Source organism: Rhinolophus ferrumequinum, chromosome X (assembly GCF_004115265.2).
Source record: "Rhinolophus ferrumequinum isolate MPI-CBG mRhiFer1 chromosome X, mRhiFer1_v1.p, whole genome shotgun sequence".
Lineage (NCBI taxonomy): Eukaryota > Metazoa > Chordata > Mammalia > Chiroptera > Rhinolophidae > Rhinolophus > Rhinolophus ferrumequinum.
Window position 1 is genome coordinate 5,966,139 of NC_046284.1, and position 25,949 is coordinate 5,992,087.

The 25,949-nt window shown below is 46.7% G+C and overlaps 2 pseudogenes; one reads left to right on the forward strand and one right to left on the reverse strand.

Moving 5' to 3' along the window:
* Positions 1-6,167: 6,167 nt before the first annotated feature.
* On the reverse strand, positions 6,168-6,961 carry LOC117029402 (deoxycytidine kinase-like; annotated as a pseudogene).
* An 11,485-nt stretch (positions 6,962-18,446) lies between these two features.
* Positions 18,447-25,696, forward strand: LOC117025208 (olfactory receptor 10T2-like; annotated as a pseudogene).
* The last annotated feature ends 253 nt before the right edge of the window (positions 25,697-25,949 follow it).

The window sequence follows — 25,949 nt, forward strand, 5'->3', positions numbered from 1 at the left end:
CAAACTCATCGATATGCCCTACCTCCCTCTAAGTCGATGCCATTTTCGACTTTGCTGTCTATCAGTGTCTGGCACATATTAGGTATTCACCAAAAGTGAAATCCCTACTCCAACTTACCTTCCATATCCTATCAGTCAAAAAAGCTCTGTTAACATGTCCATTTAGTTGAAGAAGCATTTACAGACACCTGTTGTAGAGCAGGCACTGAGGAGGACATTCCTTTACAAAATCTCTCCCACCCATCCCTTCTCTATTCCCACAGTTTTGGAGTTCAAGAATTCATTACCTCACACAAAGACTCACTACCAGCAACCTCCCAGACACAGTCCCTACCTTCAAAGCGTTCACTATCTGATGGGAGTGACAGAAAAGGAAACAATTTTAATATGATGTGACATCAAGTATATTGGGGGAAGGGGGTTCAAGGTCTCCTACAAGACCACCCAGGAAGGGTATCTAACCAATTCTAATCAGGGAAGAAGTGACATCTCAGATTCCTGAGATTCCTGTCTCGCGGAGAAGGAGCAAGAACTAGCCAGTCTGTTCCTTCTACAGACAGTCGGAGAAGAGGAGGAGAGAGACAGGAAACAAAGGCGAATTCATTAGTCTGCTCACTATCCATGGGGTGTGAAAACCCAACCATCCCAATCTCAGATGAGGAGAGGTAGGCAGAAGGAGGCACCAAACTAGAAAGGACTAGCTCGATTCACAACAAGCTCATCTCAGTCACCTGTGGTCAGATGCCTGTGGTTAGAGCAGCACTTCTCAAAGTGGGGTCCGTGGACCAGCAGCATCAGCATCCTGTGGGGCTTGGTAGAGATGCAGACTCTCAGGTCCCAGCCCAGGCCTCCTTAGTCAGGATCTCTGGGGGTAGAGCCCTGAAGTGTGTGGGGGCATGTTCTGATGCCTCTAAAGTTTAGGAACCACTGGCTTTGAGTAGTGTTTACTCATTTCTCCTTTCCTGGTGCCATTCAACTTTTGTCCTAAAGCAAGAATGAGAGAAGCAACAGACATAGACGGCTTCTCAGATTATTATGAAACATTGCAGGGTTCCAACATCAGAATAAGACAGAAAAGTATTCACCCCAGTCCTAGAGAAACCAGCTTGCCCCTACCCCTCTTCTGTACACCCCAAGTCTTCCGACAGCCAGGTCTTGTCAAGGAAATGAGCGCTCTTTGCTATTCCCCACGGCTGTTCAGCCACATCTTCATCATGTGACTCCAGTTCCTCACATTTCTCACTTTCACTTCCCACATGAAGGCTTTCATGCCTTCATGACATTGGATTTTAAAAATAGTGAGAAGTCCCAGAAGCGATTTTCATCTTTGCCCCTGAGACCCAGCAGTGAGTTGCTCACAGTGGAGGCTGGGAAGCGAATTCACTTTCCTGTGAGGCACTCCGGGATGGCTTGTCGTATCCATTTGCTGTGTTCCAGTCTCAGAGAGGGCAAAGGAGAGGGCTGAGGCCAGTTCTGGTTACAACCTCAAAGTCCGTAACCAAGCTTCCGTCTACCTCATCAGTGTACTTCAAATAGTTTTACTCACTTTCTTCCAAAAGAGTTTTGTGAAACTATGTCACACACACACACACACACACACACACACACACGTGTTTAAACTAATAATTGAAATTTTCGATAGGTTTAAATAGTTGCAAAGACATAATGTCTGACTTATGTTTTAAAACTACCCCTGCCTGCCTATTCCTTGGGGAAACTTCATTTATGAGTGCAAGAGTTTACACATTAATAGGGAACCAAACAGAGACTTGAAGTAGATGAGAATCGAGCACTAGTCTGCTTAGAATGGAAACTGAGGGCAGGACTTGACTGAAGGATGGACTTGAGCTGGAGCCACACAGACCACCAGAGTCCCAAGCTCAACTCCAACCCTTCCTGGCTGTGTGATTTGAAGTGAGCTGTGATACTTAATGTCAGGTTTAGATTTTTCATCTTTGACACGGAACAAGTAGTAGTTATCTCACTTCATTGTTCGGGGGGTTCACTGAGAGAATACATATGTAACTAGCCTGTAAATATAGGTGTTCGTTCAGGAAAAAGTCCAGCATCACCACCACCACCACCACCACCCACCAGCAGGGCATTTACATCAGAACACGATGGCCTCATGGCAGCATCAACATGTTGAGCATCAGCCTTCCTGGCCATGAAGGCTCCTTTGTCTCTCCGCCAGGGCTGAGGTGGACACAGGCCTCAGGTGAATGTTAACCCCAATGGACAGAGAGGTGGCTGAGTGTGAACCCAAAACTGAACAGCCCTGGTAGTCGGGAGTCAGAAATGACAGCATAGTTACTGGGGACCAGGCATGATGATACACAACTCAGGAGTGGCCTCCCATGCTTGACGTTCTTGGACGCACGGTGGTGACAGAGCTGGGCTGACGAAAGGAAATGTTTCCACTGAAGTTAAGATAGGAGGCTGAAAATCAGGTGATAGTGCAGAGCCAGTAGTCAGGCACTCAAAAGGTTTTTAATTAATTACACTTTAATAGATCCCCTGAAAGTTCAATAGAAATGATCAACTCTAGGTCGAATCTGGCATTGCTAAACATTCATGCAGGCTCGAGAAGATTTCCTCAGGTAGACTTGTCAGATTGCCCAGGAATGTCTGGGAAATGCATTTGTAAACATTCACTTAGAATTATAATGGAAATGCTGATTGTTGTCACTATAGTGAGTGGATGAGGTGGAAGAAGCACGTGTGTTTGCTTGTGGTGGTTGCAAGGGAGAGTGGTGAAACAGGGTTAGATTCTTAACTTTCTCCGAGTGGGAAATTAATAGATAATGCTAAACTTGAAAATCAAGAAGCAGCAGTATAAGTATGCTATTTAGCTATATTTAGTGGTTGCTTCAGAAAAGGAGAAAAGGAGGGAAAGGGATACAGGAGATTGTCACTTCTCATAATACACCCTGTAGAATTATTTGACTTTGCAAATTACATTTGTGTAATGATTTGGGTTTTTTGTAAATTAAATGAAAATTAATTTGAAAGAGAAAATCCCTCAGAACAAGTTGTAAATAGATTACAAAACTAAAGAATAAAACCGAGGGCCAAGACCACACCATTGCAGAACAAACAAATAAGTAAAAAACGAATGCCCCCTTTTCAAAATGTCCTATCAACCTCCCTGTGTAAGCGTGCCCTCTAAGGCCCACCTCGCAGGCACCCCGACCCCCTTTGCCCTGCCCACCTGGCTTTCATAGCACCAATCACCTTCTAACACTACATTACTTACTTTTTGGTGCTTTGCTTCTTCTCTTTCTTCCCCACTGGGGTGACAGCTATGCTAGAGCAGGCATCTCAACCTGTTTGGTTCACTGCTGGATCCCAAGTGCCAAACACAGTGACTGACATATAGCTCGTGCTCAATAAGCATTTGTTGAATTACTATATTAAAAATCTGTGCAACTCTACTGAGGGACATCAAAGAATGCTTAAGTAAATAGACTTCTATACCACTTTTTGGTACAAAACATACAATAATACAGATGCCAATTCTTGCTAAGCTAATTGGTAAACTCATTGCAAACTCAATTAAAATACCAACATAATGATACTAACATACAAATGGAAAAGTGCATACAGAGAATAGGCAGGAAAATATTGCCAAAGATATGTAATTAGGTAGAATGTGTCCTAGGAAATATAAATTAAATAATAACTAAGTAAATAAGAAGGCCGATGAATGAAATGGAATTAAGAGCCCAGAATAGACTTAAAAATGTATATGGAAGTTTACTATATGATAAAGGAGAAATATAATAAATGATAAAGACAACATTGAATAATGGCATTTAAATTTTTTTAAAAAATTAAAAAAATAACATTTATTGGGGTGACATTGGTTAATAACATTATTTAAGTTTCAAGTGTACAATTCTATAACATATCATCTCTATATTGCATTGTGTGCTCACCACCCAGTCAGTTCTCCTTCCATCACCATATATTTGACCCCCTTTACTCTCTTCATCCTATCCCCAGCCCCCTTCCCCTCTGCTAGCCACCATACTGTTGTCTGTGTCTACGAGTTTCTTTTGTTTGTACATTTGTTGCTTTCTGTTTTATGTCCCACCTTTGAGTGAAATCATATAATTCTGGCCCTTCTCCATCTGTCTTATTTCACTTAGCACGATACTTCAAAATCCATCCATGTTGCCACAAATGGCACTATTTCATCTTTTCTTATGGCTGAGTAATATTCCATTGTATACATGTACCACATCTTCTTTATCCAATCGTCTACGAAGGACACTTCAGTTGTTTCCATGTCTTGGCCACCGTGAATAGTGCTACAGTGAACATAGGGGTGCATATATCTTTACAAATATATGTTTTCAAGTTTTTCAGGTAGATACCCAGAAGAGGGAATGCTGGTCATATAACAGCTCTAGTCTTAATTTTTTGAGGAACCTGCATACTGTTTCTCTTAGTGGTTGTACCAGTTTACATTCCCACCAATAGCGGGTGAGGGTTCCCTTTTTCCCACATCCTCGCCAACACTTGTTACTTCTAGTCTTATTGATAATAGCCATTCTAACAGGTGTGAGGTGGTATCTCATCATGGTTTAAAAAAAAACACTTGAAAATAATCTTTAGTTATATACAGAATTAAAGTGAATCCATGCAGATTTTTGAAAATTACAACTACTTCACCCTTTTGTCTTCTTTATTAATATATATTTCCTAATATACATTCAAAAATGATAATCCTTTTAAGGGAGATAACATGTGAAGCAGGATCATTTTTATCAGTAATTGCTCTCAAAGAAGGGTGGGAGGGTAAATAAGGTATTAACCTATAGAGAAGCAAAGCAAACTATGAAGCAAAGAATAATCATGATGTTCTCCAAGTAGAAATGTGTTGACTTGAAAAGAGCAGGCTGCCTAATTAATCCAGACAGTGGGGCTAGCAGGATGCGGCAGGAAATAACAGTTGGGACTAAGCCGACTAAGAAGATAATCCTACTTTGTCTTCAGTTTCTCCTTTGACTCCTCATGAAGTACAAAGGTAATAAAAGACCACTCATTCCCAGTGCGGAGTCAATAAAGAATAAAATGGGAAAACTTATCCCTCACTAGGTGCCACTCACATTTTATCTATAAAAATGAGAAGAAATGTAGGAAAAACTGTATTTCCACCTCCAAGTTAAAGACAATCATACTTTAAACGAGTCTTTTAACTGTAATAGTAATATTTCATTCTAAGAGAATGCTCTCAAAAGGGAGAAAGCGGGTAGCTATTTTAAGCTTCATATAAATTAAATCTTTTACTCATGTGATAACCTTCACTTATCTCTTAAGTACAGAAACATTTCCTCTTTGATCATCCCAAATCCAATGCAAAACGATGAATGAAGTCTCACACATAGCACACATGTAGCAACAAAATCACGAAAAAGATTAAATGACTTATAAGATAGGTTATGCCATTACAAACTGGAAACAAAGTCTAACCTTCTTCTCTCTAAATGTGTTATAGACACACTAATAATGTCAGTGAAGTGATTAAATACTAAATGTGGTCTTATCTGCCACATATATTATGGTGGAAGGTGAGTCACCTCTTCTTAATCCTTTTTCTAGAGATTTCTTAAATTCCACTTTCAACTTTTTGCACTAATTCAAACAGGACACATTACCATTTACTATGTAACATTAAAGTTTCCAGTTAAGAAACTGGTCGCCAGTGAGATGAGAAGCCCAGGAGAAAATGCCAACCAGCAGAGGAGGATAACAGAGAGGAAAGACGGAAAAAGGGTGGGTCCTGGATGATGTGGTTTTGCCACTATACTGATTGTGGAAACATCTACCTCCACACTTTCTGTTGTGAGACATAATTCAATGTCTTTGTTTAACTTCCATGAAAGAAAGAAGGAAGAAAGAAAAGGAGGGAGAGAGGGAAGGAGGGAAAAAAGGAGGGAGGGAGGGAGGGAGGGAGGGAGGAAGGAGAAGGGAAGGGACAGAAGAGAAGAGACACTGGTCACAAACTTTTGCAATGGATTCACCAAAAAATATTTCTTTTCTTGGAACAAAAACGGTTAAAAACTTGAGTTTTCTAAAGAGATTTGTGTGAATACAGCCTATGAAGATACACAAAGCTGAAGTATCTGGAATCATTTCCCGGCCTGTAGTCTTTGGCAAGATTACAAAGTGCTCAAAAAGTCTTTGACCCTTTCAACCAGACTGTGGAGTTTGTCTTTCAAGTCTTCATGAACATCCAGTGTTAAGACAGGCACTTCTTGTAGATAATGAAAGTTACTTTTCAGTGTTCTATGAAGGAGGCAGGTTTCATGCTTGTAGTGAAGCTTCTCTAAATATTCAAGAGGAATGCCTTATTCTTCATTTCTTCCACGTGCATATATTCTACTCAAACATTTCTATGGAGTATCTCAAAGGTAAATGATTCCACCCAGTTCAAGCCTTTGGCCAAACTGGTTATTCAACCAGTCGTGCCAGTCTTGATAAATTGTCCACTCTACTTCATTCATGCAGTCAGTTTCATACAAATTAGATGCAGAAATAGACCTGCCACTACACACAGATTGTTCAAAAAAATAATAATAATACAGGTTTCTCGGCATCTTTGAGCTTGCCATTGAGAGAGGCGAGCTGAGCTCATATTCAACTGAAGCTGGCATATGACTGGAAGGTAAAAGACCACTGTTCAGGTTTCTCATATGTCATCTGGAAAACATTTCCAACACTATTCTGAGACATTGTCGGTACCTGAAATTCATCTGGAATACTTTGAACATTGCACCATCTGGCAACAGTTTCAGGAACCACACTTCCCAATCCTCGCAGACTTCTTTAAGGATATTCACGAGTGTTGACTTCCCCGCAGTGATGTTCCCCCTCTGATGGAAATTTCCTTGATGCAGGTCCTCTCAGAGTTGGCCATGGGAGACAGGTATCTCCTCTTGGGTTGGGTGGCCATTCCTCATCTTCCAGTGGCCCTGAGCACGTTGGGCAGGGAGGGCTGGGAAGGGGCCACAGGTGCCTGGGCCGCTGCTGTCACCGAACATGGCCTGACTGCAGGCTGGACTCTGGCCCATCACAGGCTCTCTGGCCAGCTGGTCTCAGGATTTGATTTTGGCGCATGGAGGCTCGGTTCGGTTGTCGGGGGTGGGAGGGTCTGTAGTGGGGCCGCCCCTATCTCATTGTGGCTTTGATTTACATTTCCCTAATTACTAGTGATGTTGAGCATCTTTTCATGTATCTGTTGGCCTTTTGTATGTCTTTTTGCAAAAAGTGTCTGTTCAGATCATCTGCTCATTTTTTAATTGGATCGTTTGTTTTTTTGTTGTTGAGTTGTATGAGTTTTTTATATATTTTGGATATTAGCCCCTTGTCAGAGTTGGTATTTGCAAATATCTGCTCCCATTCCATTGGCGGCCTCTTTGTTTCGTTGATAGTTTCTTTTGCTGTGCAGAAGCTGTTTGCTTTGATATAATCCCATTCATTGATTTTTTGCTTTTACTCCCTTTGCCTTTGGGGTCAAGTTCACAAAAGCCTCTCTGAGACCAAGGTCCAAAAGTTCATTACCTGTGTTTTCTTGTATGCCTTTTATTATTTCAGGTCTTAATCCACTTTGAGTTAATTTTTGTATATGGTGTTAAATAGCAGTCTACTGTAATTCTTTTGCATGTGGCATTTGAATTTTTCCAGCACCAATACATGCCATTTTAGACAATCGGCTTTCCTCTTTGAAAACACCAGCACACACACACAGAGGTGGATTCTTATCTCATTGCTCACATCAAAATAAATCATAGGTGGACCAAAGAGTAAACACAGAAAAATGCAACACTAAAACTACTGGGAAAACACACAAGTGGATATCTTCTGGGAGTGTTGAAAATATGTCTGAGCTCAGGAATCCCAGAGGAGAATAATGATAAAGTGGCTACATAAAATCCAAAATGTATGTGTAGCAACAGACAAATGGGAAAATACTCATCTCAGTTTGAAGGGGCTCATTTTGTTAAAGATTTTTTTGAAGACAAAGCAAACAACCCAATAATATAAAACTTGGCTTTGAATGTGAAGAAGGAGGTTATCTGAAAAGAAATACAAAGGCAAATAAACACAGAAAAAGATGCTCAGCCTTGCTAATTTTTTCAAAAGACAAACTAGAACTGGCAAAAATTTGAAGAACTTGCATCAATTTGAGTGAGGGTGGGAGGCTAGAATCATTGTTATGTTCTGTTGAAGATGGTGTGTGTATATTGCAGCAGGTCTCTGCAGGACAAGTTGGCAGCATCGTTCCAATTTAAAATTTGCACACCCAGTTCAACATTGTGGAGGTGTGTGTGGGGCGTCCAGATGGCCAGGGGAGAAAGTACTGAAGGAAACAAAATAACAGGCAGGTCTCCCCGAGCAGCTATTTCTGTGTCTCAGTTGAAGGGCTTCCTGCTGGCCTCGCCCTGTGCACTGCAAAGAGAACAAGTCAAGTCTGCGGAACAGCCTGACAAGCTGCAGGGAACCTGCAGGTGTTTTAGCATTTCTCTCAAACCTGTGCTCAGCATCTGTCGTGTTCGGAAATCTTTTCCTGGAGATAGACACTCAGGTCTGGATGACAAAGTCCTTCAATCTCGAGGTCATATTAGCACCTTTTGCTCTCTTAACTCAGTCAAAGCCTGAATGTTGCCCCTGATTGCAGACTCCCAGGATAGCCACTAGGTGGACACAGAGAAATGCTCCATAGATGCTCTATCCAGAATTGAGAGCTCATGCTCTACAGAGGAAGCGTGGAAAAAGTAAGTGGAAGAAAGATATTACATGCTGGCTGGTCAACCCTGTGTGTGTCATTTCCTTACGCTTGGGCTGTTTTTCCATGCCATGACTCTCCCTTCTCATTTCTTTTTATGGTGGCCTTGGGGTGCAACCTGGCGCGAGGGTGTTGTAATGAGGCAGCTTTCACCACTAGATGACACCACAGGGGAAGGTGAAGTGAGGAGTCAGGTCAAAGCAAGATCATTGGCTGCCGCATCTTGACATCGATGTCTTTCACGTGAGCTGACACTTCACGTGTGCTGGCCGACACCCATATTCCCAACATCTCCTCCTACCGCTGTCATTGGCTGGCTCTTCTGACCTCTTAGTAGAGATTCGAGACAGAGAATCGTGAGATTGTTTTATAGCAGGACGGTTTTGAAGTTACCCCACACCGGAACTGTCACCTGTGAATTTGGGAGCTGTTGGTAGCCATGTTTGCCACCATTCAGATAGGAGATGCAGAGGAAACTTGTCCTCAGAGAAAAGCAAGAATGAAGCACATCCACAGGGATAAAAGGCGGAGAGAGGGAGCTGAATCACCCCAAAGACGGGCCACCCCACAGCTGTGGCCATGCACTCTACTTCCTTACCGCAGTGTGCAATGTGTAGTCCCTCAAACAAATGAATGTGACCAGCCCGCATTTTGGGGACATCTCTGTACTAACACTGGTCCATGTGCGTCTAGCATACCCCACTAGGAATTAGATGGCCAGCTCAGGATTTCCTGCCCAGATGTCTCTTTCCCAAGACCCAGTTCTTTGCTCTCCTCGCAGGCTCGCCAGTTATTAGGACACATAGACCCAGGAAAGGTTGCGGGACTGAAAATCTACCCCCATATGCAGAGGACAGGGAAAGGCCAAAGAAAGAGGCTGGCCACTCCGCTCTGGTAATTGAGTTTATTAAAGGAAATTTACATGAGATGCAATTTTGGATGCCTGCAAGAGAAAATGGATCCCTGCGCCACTTGACAAGTGGCAAAAAATTAAGTAGGGTAAAGGGGGAGGGTGTAGTCACAGATATAAGTACCTGAACAAGACCAGGTACGGCAGTTACTTTGCATGCTTGACCAGGTCAGGACAATGGCCTGTTCCTGAAACCAGTAGGTCGTGGGAGACAGGGGACAGGCACTGGTTTATGTCAGAATGAACACTGATTACCATCAGACAAGTCTCCAAAGGGAGTCTGCAGGAACCAATCTCATTATGGAATAATAGTCTCTCCTCCACTGTGAGGGAGGTGAGGCTGGAGCCCAAGACAATCGCATCACAGGGGTTCTTTAACTATCTTAGTGTGGCAACCAGTAGGTAGATTGGGCACATTTCCCCTCCGGAAGTCACTCCATGGCAGTGCCCACCCCTTTCTCTGGCATTGTCAAATGCAGCCGGTATCAGGTGGGAATAAAGACTCCGATAGACTTCTTCTTAGAAGGCTGGGCTTCCACAGGTGCCAGGGGGTGGGGCAGGTTTCTCCTTTCTCCAACTGTCACACAGCCCAACCTCACCTCCAGCCCTGGCCTTTCTCAATTAGTGGGTGCAATTCCCCAAGGAGCTCTGCTTTCCTATGCAGAGAACTACAGGTTGACTCTGCCTTTAAAATAGTCTTGTTTGTACCCTCTGCATGAGACCTACTGAAAATGAGGTTTACAAAATGATGGTGGTCCGTGCGGGGGCTTGAATAATGTGCCCCCAAATTCATATCCACCTGGAACCTACAGCAGTCCTAAGAAATGAATACTGTTTTCAATTTGATGATGCTCTGCAAACTGTTCCAGGCTTGTGATAAGTACAGAAATCACGGGTATATGGAGACAGAGTTTATGTCTGCTGGACATAACAATAATAATAATAATAATAATAATAATAATAATAATAATAATAATAAAATGTAAGTGTGGGGACAGAGCCAGGAGTGCAGTTTCCAGGCTCTCGGCCTCACCTGGAAAGGTGCTGGCTCAGGTAGTAAATGGCCATGAACTGAGATTGGATGGCCATCAGCTGTGGCTAGTTGGGCATCAGCTGTAACCAGTGAGCCATTGGCCACTAATATAACTGCTGTGGCTACGCTAACAGCAAATGGGGGCTAGCAAGAAGATGGTGGCTGAGCTGGCAAGCGTGGATTGCAGTTAGCAAGTGGGGTTGGTTGGTTGGCAGAAAGCGGACGGCAAGTTGCAGATCGTGTGGCTCCTGCTTCCTGTGTGTCCAACCCAGCCGCCAGCGAGAATATAGTGGTATGACTCCCCTAGCTATGGCTCCGTGGGTGTTCCTTTTTGGCCTCACCATGTCCTGCGTTCTTATGTGGGGTGCGGGAGCAGAGACCCTGCAGGCCGCTCCGCGTGACAGTAAGCTTGTATTTGGTATGTATTTTCTTCAGTTAACTTCTTGACTAATTTTATTGTATTTTGCAAAATCATCGATCCATTAAGATCGGAAATTTTTTTTTTCAAAAAGAGAAAAAGAAAGGTCCTTTACCAAAGAGGGTCGAAAAGCACTGCTCTAAACAAACAGCTGGCAGCAGCTCCTCAGAGTTTCTGGAAAGAAGATGTTGCTGTTTTCTGCTGAACTGCTCCCCCCTAAAATATGTATTTCATTTGTCGTTTCAGGAGAATTCTGGAGAGAGTACCTAGATCCATGGCCTCAAATCACGATTTTGCCCAGACTTTCTAATTGTTTCTGTTTTGTATCAAAGTTAAAACATCTTTATTCTTAATTATTCTGATACAGAATTAATACAACTTCCAGACTCTGAGAAGGTGGCAGCAGTGGCAGTTACATCATTTCTGACTCTTCCCAACCCTCCCCCACCTCCCAAGGAAAGAGAGACAGAGAGAGAAACTAAGATAGAACCCCCTCCCCAAATAAAAAGAAAAAGAAAACCCAGGAAATGTCCACAAAATAACTAGGTGATAAGGTGTCCCCAAAAACTTCGAAATCTGGACTGGCTGAGACCAAACCACCTCCAGCCCCAAGATCTGTGGAGTCTTAGCATCTGAGGGAAGGAAATAGACAGAAAGAAATGTGGGGCTGCTGGTGGGCCTAGACCTCCAATATTTGCCCATTTTTAGGTAATTCCAGCTATGGAATTCTTTGTGGTTACCTAAATACAAGGCAAGAAAATAAAGAGAACCAACCCATCTGCAGCTAACCTTTTCAAAACATGAAGAGACTGTTGAGGAGAAAACAATTGACCCGATGGAATACATGCAGGTGACTCCATGGAGAAGAGCCCTAGTATCCAGACGAAGGGGCGGAGGGTGTGGCTTCTTGATGGTCCCCAGGCAGGTGTCAGTCCCATAGCCAATATGGTGAAGAAGGAGGGCGGTGTGGAGCTCACTATGGGACAGCATTCCTGAATACCTGACAGTGCAATTTCTAAGAACTTTAAATGCAAATGTTAGCACTTAAGTTGAGAATTTGGAGGAGCAGAGAAGGGCCAATAAATAGCTTACGTCCCCCCTGCCAGAGTTCTGAGCCAATTAAGGAATACTACAGAAGCCCCAGCAGAAGGGGAAGCAACACAGCTTTCACACTGGTAAAACTGGTTGGTGGATAAACAGCTTGCTGTAAGAGTTGGATGGGCTTGCTAATTCCCTACAACCCCACCCCACACAGTCTAGACTTGAAGAAGCCATTGGAGGAAAGTTTGGGGTCTGCAGCACAGGCTCCTATCTCCAATATTGCTGCCTCCCTCCCAGCTGGGTGGAAAGAGAAGAAAGAGACCAGTGCCTTTGACGAATTAACCACTAAGTGAAGCCATGTGGGCCTACGGGTGCCGCCCAGCAATAAGGTATTTCACTGCATCTCCATGCAGCACCACCTTCCTCGAGGAAACCAGGGAAGACATGAGTTACCCACCAACACACACCCCTCACATTTCACACATTTTTGTACCTCTTCACCCACTGGGCTTTACTATTAAGTCTATGGTGTACCCACAGCCAAAAGTTCACTCCTGATTCTACTCTCCTCGTAATTATTACCAGCTACCATTGCCCAACACATCTCACCAGAGCTTCCGCCACAAGATCAAATGACAACCATAAGATACACTGATAATTGAAGTCCAACGTACGAGATACCTCGACTATTAACCCACTATGAACTTTCTGGGGAGACGATAACGTTCAAAATTCTCCATGCAAGTTGAAGTTTAAAGACATTAGAGGAAAGCCCAAAATAAAAGTCTTTCAGTCCGTGAGTTAAAGTTGAAAGAAATTGAAGTCCCAAATCACTCTCTCCAACCTCCCCTCTGCTCAGAGTCTCAGGTTCTGGGGGATTAGCGGAGCCAGAGCTCTGTCTGCAGTCTGGGCCACCATCCACAGGAATGGGCCTCTGCAATTAGGTTATTTCAGTGCCAATTTACCCAGAATTTTCCCCTTTAAAGAGTCCCGGCAGCTAACAAGATGCACACAAATATCCACCCCTGGTCCTGCAGGCCCAGCAGAATGATGTGCCCAGACCTCAGTGGCATGTTGGCCCAGATCTTATCAGACTCTGTGATATTTAGCTGCAGAGAGATGCAGAAAACATGGGCAATTTTGAGCGATGTGGTAGCTGAGCTATCACTGCTTTAGAACATCTAGGAATTTGTAAAGATGGCAGCCCCGGTTACTTAGGTCTTATTTGAGGTACCTTTCTTTCAAAGTGCTATATTTATCTTTAAAACCTCTTACTTTCCATTCCTCCCTTTGGGCCCCATTCCTAGGTAATCCTGGTACGAAAGTGAATATTTGCACTCCCCGGTAAAAGAGCAGGCACTCTCGGCCCTGGGCCATTTGCCCTGCCAAAGAGCTGCTGCAGCCTTGACCTCTGCCTCTAGACTAGGTTTCTCTTTGGGATGTCTGTCGGTTTTTGCTGAGTCAGCTCCCTTTAGGAAAGCTCAGTGACTTTGTTTTGCACGCTTGCAGGACAAGCTCACATAGAAGAGATGTCCCCAAAGCCTGTTGCATGGCCTTTGTCTCCATTAGAAAGCAGAAGGGCTTTTGTATTAGAAACTGTGGCCAAGAGGAGTGATGGGCCAGAGAGGAGAAAAAGGAAGGTAGAGAGGCTGGAAAAGTGCCACACACCCACCTTGGAGTGTTAGAAGCCCCTCTGGGGGCAGGATGAGAGGTAGAAACTACTGGAATGATTCGAGGCGATTGTGTGGGATTCTAAGCACAAACAGGGCTGTTTGGGGGGTCCTGTTTCCTGTTTCAGGGTATGGCAAAACGCTGGAAAGAGGACCTTTTTCCTGCTGCCAACCAGAGCCCAGCACTGTGCTGGCCCTCTGAGGACTGGAAGATTCTGAGACATGGCAATGGCTTTGGCCTGGTGCTGGTAATTGTTAAAAGGCCAGTGGTGGTAAGCAGGCTTTTCTGAGCAACCCTGTGGACAATGGAGGTGAACAAAAGGAAGACCTGCAGTGGGCAGCCCAGCTTAGCTGCAACGTGTGGGTCACTTTATGATCGCAGACAAAGTATCATCAGGGGACCCCAGGAGTAACTGGGGTCCTGGTTTGCCAAGATGCAGACTGTGAGCTGCACCTAGACCAGAACTGGGGAGATGGAAGTATTAGACAGAATTTTGGTCAGCTGAGCAGTCGCATTCTTAAGGTTCCGTAAGTCTGATTCCCTAGTTCATTCAGTGAAGCTACTTTGATAACTCATGTTTTGCAGATTAAAAATGGAGGCTCTGATAGCCCTGACCAAGCTCCCTCGTAGTCATTACGAAGAATCATAGACCCTCAGCGTTGGGGTTTGGAGGCCTTAAAAGACCTCCAGTCTCGGGCTTCACTGCCGACTTCATGCTCCTCCCTAGCACAGCTTGATCGCTTGATTGAATCCAGCCAAGTCTGTACTTTTTCTGCTTCTAAAATCAGCTCAAGGCCCATTCACATGCTGGGACTGCACAGCGGGGGCTTCAATTTCCGCAGATCTGAGTTAAAGAACATTGTCAAGACCTACACTGCATTTTTTTGCAAAGAAAGGTAAGTAATTGGGTTTGAGCTCTGTTACCTGGGGAAGGTGCTCCCCTCGGTGGGGTGGACCACAGGGAAGGCCTCCTTCCTGACCTGCACTCTAGGACTTCTGGAGCCCTGCCTTCACTGCTGAACGTGAGTGACAGAACGTGGCAACTCCTCTAAGGGCACTCCCTTCCCAATAGCCACCAGGCAATACTTCTGAAGGCTGCCCTCCGTGGTCCAGACGCACAGGAAAGACGCCTTCTGTGTTCTGAGAAGCTGTGCTGCCAGGTCCAGGCCACTCAGCCCCACCGCTGCTCTCCTAAAGATGGGCTGTTCCTCCTTCTTGGGCTACTCACCAACAGCAGACAGCAACAGAAGAATCTCTGACAGGGCGTCTTCCGGGATTTCCACTTCATGCACCGATCTGCCCTCCCAGGTAACACCAGATCCAGGGCTGTTCAAGGCGCCATGAAAAAAGAGCTGGAAGGACACACTAGCCATATTCCCAGAGGGGCAACTGCCCTATGTTCCATGTGAGGATGCACTTGGTACCATGGAGTGTGATAAGACACACATAAAAATCATCTCAATGCCAATGTAATGAAAACTGATTCGATTATCATGTATTTTGATTGTTTTCTTCATTTCTGTTTATAGACTTCATTTGTTATGATGTATTTATTATTGTCGTTGATTACATTATAATGCATCCATGCTGTAGAATGCAGCTGTTAAAAAGAATGAAGTAAACCAACATGCACTGACTGAAAACCTCCCCCAGACATATTTTTAGGGGAAAACACTAAGGGGAAAACATTAAGCTTTTTAATGTGTGAGGGTGGTGAATGTTTATGTACATACACTTGAGAGTGTATGAAAGTATGTATATGTGTGTGCATGTGTATGTGTTCATATATACATGCATGTGTGTATTGTGTGTGCCTATTCATGTGTGTAAGTGTGTATATTTGATTTTGTGTATGTCATGTGTGTATATGTGCATATGTACATATGTGTGAATGTGTGCATGTGTGCATGTGTGTGTGAGTATGTGTGAGGTATGTGTGTTTCTATGCACAGGACAAGCAGGGAAGGAACTGAACCTCACAGCTAAGAATGGTTCTCTCTGGGAGAGTGGGGAGGATCGAAGGAGCAGACAATTTCACATTGACTTTCACTTCTTGCTTTCCAAGTGTTTGGATCGTGTGTGACTTTTACTTTTATTTTCAAGGTTTAGGACCCAAATGAAAGAAAGCATATTCTATCATGGGAGAAAAGAGTGGAAGGGATTTGATGTGGCAAAGCTAATGCAAAGGGTCCAAGGCCACAGAAGGCAAACGTGAACCCAGAAAGCACGCTGTCACTCATAGACAGTTATCATGGGACGAACTGGCTGCAGGGAGGCTGAGAGTGGGCAGGTGGCAGAGGAGGACCGCTGGGCTGGGCTGTGTGACTTCTGGGCAGGGCTGGTGATGGGGAAGAAGACTTCATGACCATCTGCTCTGAAGGGGGGGTGGGCAAGTTGCCTCTAGGGACCGCTCTAGCTCAAAGACTCCAGGTGCCCAAGTCAATAAAAACCAAAACAATCCTCCATGTAGCATGCAAGTGGCCAACAGACTGGAATCACAGTGATCGTCTAGACCTATCCTCAGGATGGCTTTTCAGGTTTCACTGAACCCGCTTTGAGTCTCAGTGGCCCTGGGAGAAATGGTATGTCCCTAAGTGAGCTCCTGTCCTTTAGGTGACAACTCCCCTTCAATGGGACCCTTAACTCCTGTGGATTCTAGATTTGTTAGCTCTCCGGAATCTTTAGGAACCTTCTCTCTTCTGCTGAAAGGGAGGGATGCACAGGAAGAAATCGAAGGCTAAACCTGAGGCTTCCTACGTGTAACCTGGGTACTGCCACGGCAACAAATCAGCAAACATGTCCCCAAAGTCCGGGAAGCTGCCTTGCTCCCACACTCTAGACACAGACCAGCCAAAGCCCCTGTCCTGCCAGGCACTCCACCCCCCCCATTGTCCTGAGAGTCCTCATTCCCACCCTGACTCTCTCCTGTTTGCTCCCACCCTGTGACCTGGCCCATCCTGTACCCTTTGTTCTTCTCACTCTATGCCCTCCCTGGATGATCATGACCTCAGCCATCCCCAATACATCAAAGATTCCCTGCTTACTCAACCATTTATTAAAGCATATACGAGGTCTGGCACTTAAGTTTGTGAACTTGTTGCAACGATGTTGCTAATCTATTTTTATATCAGAGGGATTGTTCATTATGAATTTGTACCAACTGGACAAACAGTGAACCAAGTTTACTACTTGGAAGTGCTGAAAAGGCCGCGTGTAAAAGTTAGACGACCTGACCTTTTCGCCAACAATTCATGGCTCTTGCATCACAGCAATGCACCAGCTCACAGCGCACTGTCTGTGAGGGAGTTTTTAGCCAGTAAACAAATGACTGTATTGGAACACCCTCCCTACTCACCTGATCTGGCCCCCAATGACTTCTTTCTTTACCTGAAGATAAAGAAAATATTGAAAGGAAGACATTTTGATGACATTCAGGACCTCAAGGGTAATATGATGACAGCTCTGATGGCCATCCCAGAAAATGAGTTCCAAAATTGCTTTAAAGGGTGGACTAGGCGCTGGCATCAGTGCAAATCTTCCCCAGGGGAGTACTTCCAAGGTGACCACAGTGATACTCAGCAATGATGTATGTAGTATTTTTTCTAGGATGAGTTCTCGAACTTAATTGTCTGACCTCGTATGTTAGGCAGCTACTCAATTCCTGATGCTGTACTAACTGTAGAGAATGCAGAAATAAACAACAGGCATTTATTCAACAAACATTCATTGAGGCTTCTGACATGTGCCAACCACTCTTTGAGAGGTCAAATAAGACACTGTTATTGCCATCATGGAGCTCACGGGCTATTGGGGTAGACCGAGAAATAATCAAAGAATTATAAGACTCAGTGGTCAGTAATATGGTTTGGGAGGCCCAGAGTGCTCTCGATACCTAAGGGAGGAACTAACTCAGGCCAGGCATCAGGGCAGATGTCTGGAAGGAGGTGACACATAAGCTGGGGCCTCCCTGCAATGGAGAGGCTGAAACAGGAGAGGCAGCCACTAGTGCTGGTTACACTTCTTTCTCTCTGGGCATTGTGTTCACAGCCTTTTGACTGCGGGAATCCTGGGAGTTTAGGAGGATGGCGGATAAAGGTGGGACAATATAGCCAATGCACAGTCAAAAGTGTGTTGAATATCAACATGCCAGAACTGATATCCTTATAGGAACTCCCTATAAGGTCAATGACCCTGCAGGTCCAGTCTCCTTTAAACCTATTTAGTAACATCAAGCTGAGCCCTCCACCCCCACCCTTAGACAACTCTTCAAAATGTAGACAGAACAACTCTCATTAGCGTCTACGAAAAACAACTCCATGTGTAGACATTCCTCGTGTTGGTTCATTTTTGTAATAACTCAAAAGTGACATCACAGTGAGCAGTTCTCCATTCTCAGTGCACAGAAGGCAGAATTCAAGAAGCTCATAGAATGAAGACCAGGGCCAAGCCTGGCAAAGGAGGTCCTGGAGAGCTGGCTACACTCCTGTCTGAGGAAAGAACTCCAGGGTCTCCCATGAGTTGGAGAATTGCTAGAAAACCGCCTTTTCCAGCCCAGGCGTTCTACAGAGGAGAATGTAGGATGGCCACACTGCGCAAAAAGTATACCTTAAACTCTGAGTTTATTATCTTGGGCTCTGGGGATCTGGCCGAACTGCAAATTGTGTTTTTTGGACTCTTTTTAATCATGCATCTTGTCACCCTAGCATGACACACAACCATTGTGCTCATCACCCTTGTTGACTTCTGCCTCCAGACACCCTTCACAATGTGTCCACCATTGAAATTTGCTATATATTGGTCATTGTCCTCAACATGCTGGCCAGTTCCTGTCCAGCAGCCAGCGGATGCTGATCCTGGGCTGTGCCTTGCAAATGCACCTCTTCATTGCCCTGGGAGGACCAGAGTGTTTCCTCCTAGCCGTGATGGCCTATGACCATTTTGTAGCCATCCGCAATCCCCTGCGCTACACATTCGTTGTCACCAGGGCCCCCAGTCCGCAGATGCTGGCTCTGGCATGCATCAGTGGCTTTGTGCTCTCACTCACTCTTACCACGCTAATCTTCCTCCTGCCCTTTTCTCGGTCCCGTGAGATCAATCATTTCTTCTGTGACATCCCTGCTGTGCTATTCCTGGCCTGCTCGGACATGCAAGCCAATGAGATTGCCGTCTTTCTGGTCTGCATGCTCATCCTGTTGATCCTCTTCTTGCTGATACTGTTTCCCTATGGATTCATTGTCCCTGTCATCCTCAGAATGCACTTGGCTGAGGGCAGGAGCAAAGCCTTCTCCAACTGTGCTGGGCACCTGCTGGTGTCTTTTCTGCACTACGGCTGTGCAATATTTATTTACATTTGCCCCAAGTCAAGCAGGACCAAATCGTGTCCTTAATCCACACCAATGTGACCCCCGTGCTCTACCCCATGCTGTATAGTCTCAGGAACAAGGAAAGTCAAGGGTGCCCTCAGGAGACTCCTGTAGAGCCACAGCCAGATGGGGCGGCAGTCCAATGCCAGGTGAAGGGCAAAGTGGGGTCCATCAGGACTAATCTGGCCCCTCACAAGAACCCAGTTGGTCATCTCACTGCATCCTTGTGGCTCCACTCTTCCCTCTGAGGGCTGCTCCATGGTTTTGCAGGCACTTGAACCTTACCATCCTCTTCTCTGTGGCCAGAGAGATGGAACGATTCCTAAAGCTGTCCAAAATGCAGTAGTTCTGGGGTGTTTTGCTGTCCCCTCATGGACAATTACATCCACCATCTGGAACACTGTCAGAGACATGAACACTGACAGGAAGAAGGGCATAAGATGACCCAAACAAAACATGAAAGCAGCCACTTCTCCGGCCTAAGAGTTAATGGGGATGAAAATACAAGGAGCTCCCACGTCTAAATTAGGTAAAGTAAAGGGGTGGAAAGGCAGAGCCAGCCCAGAAACCGAATCCTGCATCACCAAAAAGGGACCTAGAGATCACTTGTGACCCAACAATGCAAACCAAAGCAGCAGCAACACCAACAGCAACCGGGGACCTGTGACCTGCTCCACCCCCACCCTACTCACCATTCTCCCTGAGGCATTTCACGGTCTGCCCCACTTCTGGACTCTGGGCCAGGTGACTCCTCCTTCTCCTTCCACTGGTTAAAGGGCTATTTGCTCCTGGTAGCCTGTGCAGACTGCCCCTCTTCCAACCTGACCTGCGGGGCTTGAGGAGATACCTCTCCACTGTGGCCCAAGTGTTTACTCATCACCCAGTACTGAAATGATGTGTCCGTCTCCTTGACTGGCCTGGAGGTTCCTTGAAGGCTACTTGAAGAACTATTATTAATTTCTGTCACCCCAGCCCCTGGCGCATAATGGGTACTCAGTAAGCAGTAATTGAACTGTTAGCCCCCAAGAGCTTTGGCATATCTTCAACCCAACTTGCTAATGGAGTGAAAGCCTTCAATATCCTGCTGAGCTGAAGCCTCTGTGGTTCAGGAGCTCAGGTCAGGTATAATGATCTCAAGAAAGTGTTTGCTGACCTCGCTTCCGCCCCACAGGCTGGGCTACGTGCCAAGGATCCCTGTGTTTTCCTCCATCATACTGGTAGGATAGGCAGGTAGATGGAAATGAGCAGCAGAAGGAGAAATTTAGCCCCGGTTAGAAAGCCCCTTGCTGCATCTCCTACTTGGGTCAAGACCCCTGGCAGCTGCCCAGCAGGACTCGAGGTTTACACATACCTCTAAATCAAAGAGATATGTTGTTAGAAGTCAGAGAAGGGCAGGGGGACACATCCTGTTTGTCACTAATATCTTATAGCCCAACAGGACTCCAGGTTCTCACATACCCCAAAGGGATGTGTTTACATATCCCCCAAAACCAAGGGGATGTTTTACCGATGCCCTAAATCAAAGGATTGCATTGTTCAGAGAAGAAGACATCCTGCTTATCGACACATCCTGTTTGTCACCAATCCCTCACTAGCCTAACAAGACTCCAGGTTTTCATATACCCCAAAGGGATGTGTAAGTCCCCTCACCCACGAAACCAAGGGGATGTGTTTACACGTGCCCTTAAATCACAGAAATGCATTGCTAAACGCCAGAGGATTAGGCACCTTAGGGGAAGAAGGAGAGATAAGAGAAGGGAGATGGGGGAGGCAATTCTACCCATAAAAATCCAAGCCTTTACGCAATGTAAGGCGAGGCTGTTTCTCTCTCTCTCTTGCGTCAGCCCACTCCATGTCTCAGAGTGTATTCTCTTTTACTAATAAACTTCTGCTGTCCATGCTGCACACATTTCTGTCTCTTGATTGAAATCTTTCCTTCAAGAAGACAAGAGCTGGGGTTTCAACGTCATTTTCCCGGTAATAATGGCACTTAGCGGGAAATGATTCTTCAATGAATGAACAAATGAATGAGCTCCTTGCGTATACCAGGCGCTGGGCATAGCACTGGGGACACACAAAAGCATAAGACACACTCCTTGGCCTCAAGGAGCTCACAAATTAACCTGGGGGATTAGGCACAAAAATGACTTTTTTTTTTTTTTAACACAATACTTAGGAGCTATTCGTTGGAAAAAGTGATTTGTCCCAACATCAAACCTAGGAACACCCACATTCTGTTAAAAGTCCCAGGAGGGGCGCCTGGGTCCTTGATGTGCCCTCATTGGACAACTAAACCAACCTGATGACCATGTCCCTCTGGGCTTCATGTTCGGTCAACAATATAGTTCCTTATAGTTTCACCCCCCAAAGCATTCCTAACTGACACCCAAAAACCACCATGAGCATCAATTATTTCCAAGCTTGTCTGCTTTCCTCGATTTGCAGCTCCTCCCCCCTCCCTCGTCATGCCTAGGTCATGACCCCATCTTCCACAGCAGAGTCCTTCAGAGCCACCAGAGTAGCACATCTTGTGCAACAGGAACCATGTGGATTATTGTCCTTAGCGCCCAACCCTATTTGCACTTTGGTCAGTACCAAGGCCACAAAGTCACTGAAAAAGATGGTGACAACTGAGAAGTATCTGCCCAGAGAAGTATCTGGCAACTGGCAAAAAGATCCTTGTTGATTTAACCATCACCTTCCTTGAAATTATACTCCTGGCTCTGTCACCTCTTAGCCTTAGTCACTACATATTTTGCCTAATGTGTTTTTAACTACATTTCCTATGTTCTGAACAAGTCTTCTTTGGTTCAGAAACGCAAAGGCCTTAACGGCTCCGCAGCCAGAAGTGTTTAGGCTCAGGCCGGCGTTGTGGAGAGGAGAGGCTGTGAGGTGCTAAGGGCCTCCTGAGAATCTAGCATGGACTAGATTGTGTGCATGGACTTTTTGTGTCCGTGTGCATGGACTTTCTGTGTCCATGTGCACAGGTGAACATATGTTTGAATACTTGGGAGGGGTACAAGGGCAAAATATTTTCTTGTGCAATATTGATGAAATGCTGATGAAGCAAACTGTCAGGTGCCCTCTAGAGGAATAACTCTCCATGTAGGATGAGCATTATGTGTGGGATTTAGAAAGCAACTCAAAGTGATGAAGACACACAGGGCTGCGCCACACTGGCCCCGCAGTCGATAGCCTGGTCCCCAGGCTCGGGGACTCCTGGGACTTCATCACAGTCCTTTAATTGAATCAAGAAAAGGTGCCAGTTGGAAGCACTTTCAAAGGGAAGATCTCCTTCCACTGCATAGAACAGGATAATTAAAACTTCAGCAATGTAGTTCGCTTGGGAACTCATTAGAAGTTGTTTTCTAAACAACAACTGCTGAAAAACTTTCGTAATTATTTTCTGCTCACACATGTAATCTCTGCTCATTGTCAAAAAGTTTGGATAAGTTTGGAAAACAAAATAAATATCATCTCACTACTAAAGATAACCACGATGAAAAGGTTGGTGTGTTTCAGGATGAAACGAGCTCATTCATGTTTAGTATTTAGAACAGTGCCTAGAACATGGTACTTGCTCAATGGGTGTCATTGGTTATTATTATTCCATTGTAAGTAGGCTTAGAAAAGTCCGTACCCTAAAATCAAATAAAGTTCATTGAAATTTTCTTCTAGTATTTTCGTTTTGATTTTATTGTGTGTATGATACACAAATGCCTTCCCATTATGAACAATTCATATACTATTGAAATATGTAGCATGACGTAGGTGTATTCCTTCACACACTTCCCGCCCATGTGTCACTGAGATAGTTAACAGCTGAATACACCAGTGTTCATTTTTCCATTCCCATTTCATTCATCCAGCAGTTACTTCCACCTCAGAGTCGTCCCTCCAAAACATAGGAGAGAGAGGCATTTACCCAGTGACACTAGGCTGCATTGGCAGAGAGCTGTAACCAGGGGTGCAAACTCCCCTGCATTCCCAGGCCCATGCTGTGCAGCGGCTGGATGGAGGCAGGAAAAGGTGGATGGACAAGGAGCTGGAGGGGAGTGCTGGCATCGGGTCCAGGTGTGTCTACCCCAGCAGCTCCAAGTCAGAGCGCATGAAGGGGTGCGGGGGCCCAGAGGCTCAGTGAGAATAGGCACACTGCAGATGATGGTAAGCACGAAGATTCTAGAGATCTGTAGAAAGCACAGGAAGTTGCTCATCAGCAGGTCAAAGCTCTTCATCTGCTCAGACTGGTTTTTCCCTTGGTGGCCCCATGTTAGTAGGACCCAGTTATGCCAGAACCTGGAGGTCCTCCCTGTCAGCACACCTCTCCATCCTGCACATCTAGTCCTTCCGGAAATCTGTGCCTTTGACCTGCTAACAACTCTTTCCTGTGTTTTCTCTTGAATCCCTTCACCCACCTGCCCTGCTCCGTGTTCCTCTTTCCCATACTGTTGTCCTTTCTCCCCAAGTATGTCAGCTCTGTGGGGCAAATGCTTTCTGCCGCTGCTTCCCCTGCTCTGTTTTTTCCCCAGGTCCTGGAACAGCGTGGGGGCACACACCCTCAGAACAAATACTTGCCCCAGGAAGCAGCTCAAGGTGAGGAGGCCTCCCTGAAAACTTCCAGTCCCATTTCCCCCACCCCCTTACAAGCAGAGGTGCAGCAGGAGCCAGCTTTGGAAAATGACATGTTTTTATTGCTATGTTTGCAGTGGCTTTTAGCACAGTAAGAATGTCCCCGCTGTCCCCACCCCCTCACCCAGCCTCATTCGTCCAGCTGATGTCAGGGTGTGGGGGACGACTTTCTAGGGTCCACCCGGCTGTCTCGGGATTGGAGTGACCGAGGTGGGTAAGTAAAGCCGCTACACGGAAGACTTGAGATGTGGAAACTGCATCAGCCTTAAGCTGGCAGGTGGGAGCCAAGCCCCGATCCCTTCCCTGGCTGGTGCCCACCTCAGACCCCTGCCGTTGTGCCCAGCCCAGGGGCAGGGTGTGGGCAAGCTTGAGCACGCCAGGTGAGCAGCCCCAGATCCCTGGGACACAACACCGCATCTACTCACCCCCGACTTGGGCGCAGAAAGGCAGCATGGATAAAGAGACCCCACCCCCAGGCAATGCTGCCCACCAGCCCTGCCATCACCCCCAGCCCTCCGTGTCTCCAGCTGTACCGTTCCTGTTGACTTGACCCTCTTGCAGACAAAGAAGTAGACCAGCACCCAGCAGGCCAGCAGACACAGGGTCCCGTCCCAGTTGAGGGCCCTGGCACCTCCAGCCCCCGTGACAACTACAAGACTGCTCTGGGGGAGGGAAAGCCCATGAGGGATGTGCTAGCAGAGGGCAAAGCGACTAGGAGCTGTCCCGGGGGTGGTGCTCACACTCCTGCAGCCCTTGTGACCAGCGGGTCACTCCAGACACCTGGGGCGGCCCAGGTCCAAGCCTGCTGACTGGAGGCATCACAGTGTGTGTGCCTGGAGCTGGGAAAGCCCTAGACACAGGTGGTAGGGCTGGCGGCCACCCCAGCACTGGCAGCAGCATCCCTTCTCCCCCAGGTTGGCTGGCACCAAAGACTAATCGTGCCGGGAGCGAGAAATGGTGCTGAAGGAGCAAGGCCCATCCATCCCGGCTCCCACAGGGACTGGGTAGGGGGGCTCCGAGCACAGGCACTGCCTCCTGCTGGAACCCCCCACCCCAGCCCCAGGGCTGGGTCATGCCCAGTCCACGCAGATTCAGGCCATCTCTGGAGTACAGAAAGAGGGGCAGGTCTGGCCTCCTCCAGACGCTCCTGACGCGTTTCCAGAACTCTATGACGGGGAACAGCACTAAGCAAGCATGTCACATGTGAGGCGGGCCAGGCTGGCATCGGTACAGGGATTATGGTTCAGCAGCAAGCGTGGGGCGGGGCACGCTCGGCGGGAAACTGCTATGAGCCCAGTAGTCTCGCGAGACCGATCTTTCTAGAGTGGTGGCAAGACATGTTTGCGCAGGCGCACCGAGTGACGTCACCAGCTATGGGCGGGGCTTCCTGAAGGAGCCCCAGTACCTCAGCGGTTGAGCCTGGGCTCGCAGTTTCGAGGTAGAGGCTGGGGTGCCATGCAGGCCCCAGACCAAGGCCCAGGCAGTGCAGCTGGCGGTGATGAAGGCCATAGCACTCCTGGTGACTCTGGTGGCCCAGATGGCCCTGCAGGCCACGAGGGCGCCGGTAGAGGCGACGAGGGAGAGGCTGGTGCCGTGGCCTGTGGCGCACAGGCACGCCAGGCCCCAATACCGGGCGGAAACACCGTTCCAGGCCCTGGGGACCAGGCCGCATCGGAGCGGAGCGGAGAGGCTGGGCCCACAGCCGGAGGTCCAGGACGCGAACCGGTCGAGTAGTATCCTATTTGACGAGTGGCCGGGTGGCCAGGGGGACGGACCCAGGGGAGGCAGTGGGCCGGGGAAGAGGGGAAGAGGGCCTCAGCCTGGGGGTACGGAGTAAAGGCGGGAGACGCCAGCAGTGGCTGGGGGGATGGGCTAGTGGTGGCCAGGAGAGATGGTGGGGGCAGATGGCCTGAGGGAGCAGGAAGGAGGGGAGCAGATGTGAGGGGATTGAGTCGGGTGAGAGTGGCCGGGGCGAAGCAGGCGAAGTCGCTATCGGATGTGCCTTAACCGAACGTCCACCAGCTGCCTCAGGGTGCCTTTCCCATCACCCATGGAGGCAGAGATGGCCCGCCAGTCCCTGGCCTCACATG